General features: G+C 42.1%; 1 pseudogene; it reads right to left on the bottom strand.

Annotated features, from left to right (window-relative positions):
- Positions 1-54: 54 nt before the first annotated feature.
- Positions 55-6,784, bottom strand: LOC118575666 (annotated as a pseudogene).
- Positions 6,785-6,791: the final 7 nt, after the last annotated feature.

Raw genomic sequence — 6,791 nt, 5'->3', positions numbered from 1 at the left:
TAAATCCAACAGAAGCTTTTGTTAAAAAATAAAAACATACCTTTCCTATTTTATTTAACCTGACTCAACTGTATCATTTTCTGTTTTAATTTCAGTGGGTGCTGCTACACTTCCTTCTGAACAGGCTGGTGGGGCATCAACGTGTCTTCCTTATCTTTGGGACTTTCACGGGGGTCTTGCAATTCACTTTTGACAATGTTCAAAAAAGTGTTCTGAGGGTTTTCAACTGGAGTCTTGATGGCAGATGGTGTACAATCAAAAGAAGATATATTTTGGTAATCCGCATAACAAGATGGATAGTAAATCTTCCATCCACTCCAATAGCATTTTTAAGTGCCATGTCTCCTCCTCTTCATCCCAGGACTGTTCAAATTGTTATTGACAGATTTCACAACTCTCAAGTGCTCCAGCTGCTCCAGCAGGGACACTTTGGAACTCCTTTCCTTTAGAAGCCTCCTGAGATGTGTGGACAGCCTCTTCATGAAACCTTTTCAACAAAACTGGCATTTCTGCACTTTCTCCAAGTCCAGCTATTTCTTCAAATTCTATCAGTCTGTTAAAAATGTAGTACCAACATCTATGAGTGACCTTTCCTGCTTACATCTTTCTCAGTTTCTATTTTGCCGATAATGCCAGTCCAAGAGATCTGCATAAACATATATCTGGGATGACATAAAACCTCATTCCACAAGAATAGGTAGGAAGTAAGGCACTCAGAGTCTCACTAAAATTCTACCATCATCTCTAGTCTGATTTCCTTTTAGGTAGAGAGGGTTGGGGAGAGGTTGTCTTAGAAGCCTTCTGTTTCTTATTTTCAGCTGTGTGTCTGCAGTCCTCAATACCACTGCAAAAGAAGCTTTCTTACCCCTCCCCCTCTTTTGCAGCCTGCCTCTGCCTTTGCCCACTTGCTTTGGAAGTTTGGACCTTCCTGCCTCAGCCTCACAAGTAGTTGAAATTACAGGGCTTAACCCTAGGTCTGGATATATTTTTGTTTTCATTTGATTTTAGAAATGATTTTTTATTTTATTTTTTTAATTTAATTTATGTGTATAGTTGTTTTGTTTACATGGTTTTGTATCTGCCCTGGTAGATTTCAGTGTTTCTTTTTTTGGATAATTCCTTACTATCCCTTCATTTTCCATTTCAGAATTTGGAATGTATATTCTGTGGTGAGGGTACATGTCAGAAAAATGTCACTTGTTTGGTTTTCTTTTTTGGAGAAAGTGTTTCTCTGAGTAGCCCTGGGTATCCTGGAACTCACTATGTAGACAGGCTGGCCTTGAATTTAGAGACCAGCATGCCTCTGCCTCAGGTGCTGAGTGCTGGGATTAAAGGCTTGCACCACCACCACCTGGTCAAAATATTTTACTTTACCAGGTGCTGCCAATGTAAGGGCTGCCTAGAGTCTCAGTGTTTGAATGGACTTTGGACTCATTCTTATTCCATTTACTTGGTGTGTGTGTGTGTCTAACACACATGGGTGTTGTCATCAGGGGAGAACATACAAAGAATATATGACACATATATTATGATATGGACACTTGCAAATAGCTGCTACACAGAGAAATCCTGTCTCCAAAATAAAAAAAAAAGTAAGAAAGAAAAAAATTGGATAAGATTCCTCATGGTGGTGAGGATGTGAAGGACCAGTCTATTTTTGCTGGAGGGAGGGCAAAATTGTACAGCCTCCTTGGAAATCAATGCAGTGGTTCTTCAGAGGAATTAAAATTGATGGACCTCAAGATCACTTGTACTACTCATGGGCATTTACCCAAAGGACTCGTTATCCTACCACAGAGACACTTGCTCAACTTACTGATCACTGCTGTATTTATAACAGCCAGACAATGGAAAGGACCTGGATTTTCCTCAACAGAAGAATAAATAAAGAAAATGAAGTACTCCTGTGGGTGGTGGCACTTGACTTTAATCCCAGTACTGAGGAGGCAGAGAAAGGTGGATCTCTGAGTGCCAGTCCAAGTTGGTCTACAGAGCTAGTTCCAGGAAAGCCAGGGCTACATAAAAAATTCCTAATCAAAAAACAATAAAATGAAAGAAAGGAAAAAATGTGGTTCATTTACAAAATAAAGTATTACTCAATTGTTTAAAACAGAATGACATCATTGGGCAGTGGTGGTGCTTGCTATTAATCTCAGCTCTTCAGAGGAAGAATCAAGCGCATCTATGAGTTCAAGACCAGCCTGGTATATAAAACAAGTTCCGGGACAGCCAGGACCACACAGAGAATCCGTCTCTACAAACACACACACACACACACACACACACACACACACACACACACACACACACACAAGATATGGTGAAATTTGCAGGCAAATGGACAAAAATGCAAAAAATCATCCAGGGGGATTTAAACCAGAACCAGAAAAGTATTTGCTTATATGTCGATATTGGCTCTTAAGTCAATGATAACCAAGCTACAGTCCATAGAATCACAGTGGGTAGATACAGATTAACAGCCTGAGAGAAGAGAGAGATATTGTAAGAAGGGTAACAAATAGATAGATATGGATGAAAGGGGGCAATGAGAGATTAGAGTGGGTAGGAAGAGGAGAGGGAGTTGTGGGGGAGGATATGGGGAGGGACGGGTAAAATTTGACGTTTGACTAACTAGTATGAAAACCTGACAGCAGAAATTTCTAAATACATACATATATGAAGGCAATCTAGATGAAAATGCCAACTAATGAGGGAGACAGAGCCCCAACTGACCATCATTTGTGACCCAGTGAAGCTTCCAGTGCTGCGATTGGGTTACATGTAATTGAGTTGTTGTCCAAAGGGGTCCCATGGGAATCCCCAAACAACCAGGCTGTTACCAAGACCATAGCGTGCTCTTGATAAACTGGCACCAATCCATATTGCTGAAGAAAACACCTATACAGCTCAATGAACATGGAAGAGTCAAGCTGGTGCCTACATAGAGCCTTCACCCCATCATTCCAGAATCTTTGGTACAAGAAGGTATTCTGGATGTTATCAAAAGAGAGGCATAAACCCAGCCTAGCCACAGATCCTTTGACCTAGAATCTGTCCTGTTTGCAAAACATGCTAGGACAATGGGGGCACAAATCTTGTGGGAGTAGCCAACCAATAACTGATTTGCCTTAAGTTCCACTTCATGAGATAGAAGCAATACCATCATTGTTTGGGTGACCAAGAACCAGAGATACATAGCCCAGGGACCTAGGTAGAACCACATATTACTGTTATAAAGAAAGCAAAGATTAAGTGATAAACTGACTCCTAATGACATTCTGCTGTACTCATTGACAGATGCCTTGCTCAGTCATTGTCAGAGAAGCTTCCTCCTGTAGCAGATGGGAACAAATACAGAGACTCACAGCCAGATATTGCACAGAGCATGCCCTAAATGGGATGTCTCCAACCAATCTGTCCCTCAGTGTTCAGGGAAACCTTTGGTAAAGGAGGAGGAAAGAGTGTAAGACCCAGAGGGGATAGTGGACACCAAGAAAAACAAGCCCTTCTAACTCAACACGATCAAAGCTCACATGAACTTAAAGAGACTGAAGCAGCATGCTTAGGGCCTGCACAGGACTCCATCAGATCCTCTGAGTATACCTTATGGAAGCTAGTTTACAGGCTTTTTTAAAAATAGCAAATATATTTATTTTTAATTTAGAGTTCACAAATGAATATCGTACATTTTTACACATACAATTTCATGTTGTTAACTTTGCACTCATCAACAGAACTTTCACACAACAAGCACCTGAAAGTGTGCAGGCAGTAGGAAATGCAAATACTAAAATGTGTTTATAAACCAAATGATAGCTGAAGGCCCTGCCACAGATAAGACAATTAATATACATATATGTCTATATATACATAAAAATTCTTGAAATTCTAGAACCAATAGCAGCTTTTGTTAAAAAACAAACCCATATTTTCTCATTTCATTTAAATTGACTCAACTGTATCATTTTCTTTTTTAATGTCAGTTGGTGCTGCCACACTTTCTTCTGAACAGGCTTGTGGGTCATCAATATGCTCTTGCTTAATTTTGGGACTTTCACAGGGTTCTTTCAATTCGTTTTTGACAATATTCACCATAATGTTCCAAGGGTTTTCAACTGAAGTCTTGGTGGCAGATGGTGTACCAATTCAAAAGATGTATTTATGTAATCTGCATAACACGATGGATGGTAAATCTTTCCGTCTACTCCAATAGCGTTTTTTTAAGTGCCATTTCTCCCTCCTCTTCATCCCAGGACTGTTCAAATTGTTCTTGACAAATTTCACAACTCTCAAGTGCTCCAGCTGGTCCAGCAGGGACCCCTTTGGAACTTCCTTTTCTTTAGAAGCCTCCTGAGATTTGAGGACAACCTCTTCATGAACCTTTTCAAACGAACTGGGTTTTTGACCGTTTTTCCAGATCAGCTATTTCTTCAAATTCTATCCAGTCTGTTAAACTGTAGTACCAACGTCTATGAGTGGCCTTTCTGCTTACATATTTCTCAGTTCTATTTTGCCGATAATGCCAGTCCAAATGATCTGCATATAACATCTCTCTGGGATGCCATAAAACGCTCATTCCACAAAAATTACAATGAATCCCAGTATACAGCGCCGGTTTATAACACTGTCATAACGTTGTTTCAACTCTCCAGTTGTAAAATTTGTAAGATCTGGAACATCTTGATCTTTATTCTGATCCTTTGCCTCTTCAGGGGGAGCCTGGCATCAGCCTCCTTTTCCTGGGTTGCAGTTGAGTTCAGGCTGGGACAATTTGAGAATTCCCGATTTTTACCAGTTTTGCATAACAATTCCTTCACATTCACCTCACCGAGATGATGATCAGGGATATGCCTTAGGAAGACCTCCTGAAGGATTTGGATTAAAGCTCCAGCCTTCTGTGGATGAATTGGTAAAAATTGCTAGTCCTTGACCAAAATGCTACTGGCTGAGCTACACCAGTCAGAACCTGTTGAGATGTCTGAAGAGCTCCTACTGACATTGGGACTAGGTAAATGCCCCAAGTTTCCCAACTGAGGACTCTGAAGATTCTTTTCAGTCAAAATTATTGTCCTAAATGCTCTGTTAAGGGGCCTTTGCGGAAATTCTGGTTTCCAGGGCCATGACCGTCCATAAAATTTGTTCCTTGTGCGTGTGTCACAATAATGTTGTTCATGTTTCTTTGGAACTGTACGTCCTTGGGAACTGTGAATAGTGTCAAAGGCATTGACAGGTGGGTGCATTATAATGGGCCAGTCTGATGGAAAGACTCAAGCCTGTTGGGAAGGATGATTGTCAAATCTGGTACCTTGCACACCAAGAGAAATATCAGATCTTGATGCTTGCTGCTGTTGTGGCCCGTCAAATCTTTGGTTACACTATCAAATCTCAGTTGAACCTGCTGACCAGGTGGCCCAGGAAGTCTCTGTGGACATGGCTGACCAGCTCTTTCAAATCTAGGCCTGGCAGGCTGTGTGTTCCATCAAATCCTGGCAAAAGTGATGACTGACCTGGCTGTCCATCAAACCTTACAGAGTGACCACCTTGAAATCGTGGACCCCCTTGACCCACAGGTGCTTCAGTTCTCAGGCCAATCCTGGCACAGGACCCCCAAACCTCATTCCACCTCCCTGTTGTACTAAAGGTCCTTCCAACCTGATGTCAAACCTGGTTGGCCATGTGGTCCCTCAGACATAAGGTTCCCACCTAGTTGATTATGTCCTTCCAATCTCACACCAGCTACAGCCTGACCATGGGGACCCTCAAACCTCATTCCAACTCCTTGCTGTGGCAAAGGGCCCTCAAATCTGAGCACCACCTGGCTGACCATGAGGCCCATCAAACCTAATTGCTGCCCCTGGTCGATGATGACCCCCTTAAACCTGAGCCCACCTACAGGCTGGCATCGAGGATTTCAAATCTAAGACTGCCCACAGGATGTCCATGAGGGCCTTCAGACCTCAGAACGCCCAAAGGCTGACCCCCAGGTCCTTCAAATCCCAAACCACCTTTAGATCCCTCCAAACTCACACTAGGTGAACCTTCAAATCGAAAACTGCCTCCTCTCTTCCTCCTCCAAGAATTTTTCCTTCATATCTCAGAGGTATTCTTACTTGCCTGGAGGAACTTCAAATCTCAAAGGACACCACCTCTAACTGACCTTGTGGTCCTTTGAATTTCATAGGGCCTCCCCTGAATTTTCGTTGTGATCCCTCAAACCCAAGAGAAGCTGGTGTAGGGGGTCCATCCATTCTATGGCTTAATTTATTAGGTCCTTCCATAATCATCTTGGCTGGACATGTCTCGTCTCACATGGCCTACTAGGTCCATCTAATAATGGTTGGTCTTCAGCTAAAGGTGTAAGCCGCTGATTGGTATTAAGGCCAGCAAATCTTGATGCTGGGCCATCTACAAACGGTTTATCTGAATCTTCATATCTAGGTCGCTTAAATGGAAAACAATCATTGAAGGGAGATCTCTGCTCCTCTTCCACCTTCTTGATACTGAAAGAGCTGTGGAATTTGATGCACAACACCAAGGAACTTGTCTTGTGAAATGTCACCAGAAGCTGAACGTTCACTCAAAGTTTGAAGGACTTCTCTTTTGCTTGCAATGGTTAACTCTTTAGGAATCTGAAGATGGCATGTCCACTTGGTTGATGGTGCTGTTTTCGGGTTCGAGGTGACAAGATTCTTTTAGTGCTTGACCAGCTCTCCCTATGCCTTAGATGAGGTGCTTTACTATGTTCATCACACAGGTGGATGCTTTTATTTTCTTCCCAGCAAGATTTCCAA

The sequence above is a fragment of the Onychomys torridus genome, unplaced genomic scaffold, assembly GCF_903995425.1.
Source record: "Onychomys torridus unplaced genomic scaffold, mOncTor1.1, whole genome shotgun sequence".
NCBI classification, from domain to species: domain Eukaryota; kingdom Metazoa; phylum Chordata; class Mammalia; order Rodentia; family Cricetidae; genus Onychomys; species Onychomys torridus.
This window is presented reverse-complemented; position numbering and strand designations above follow the sequence as displayed.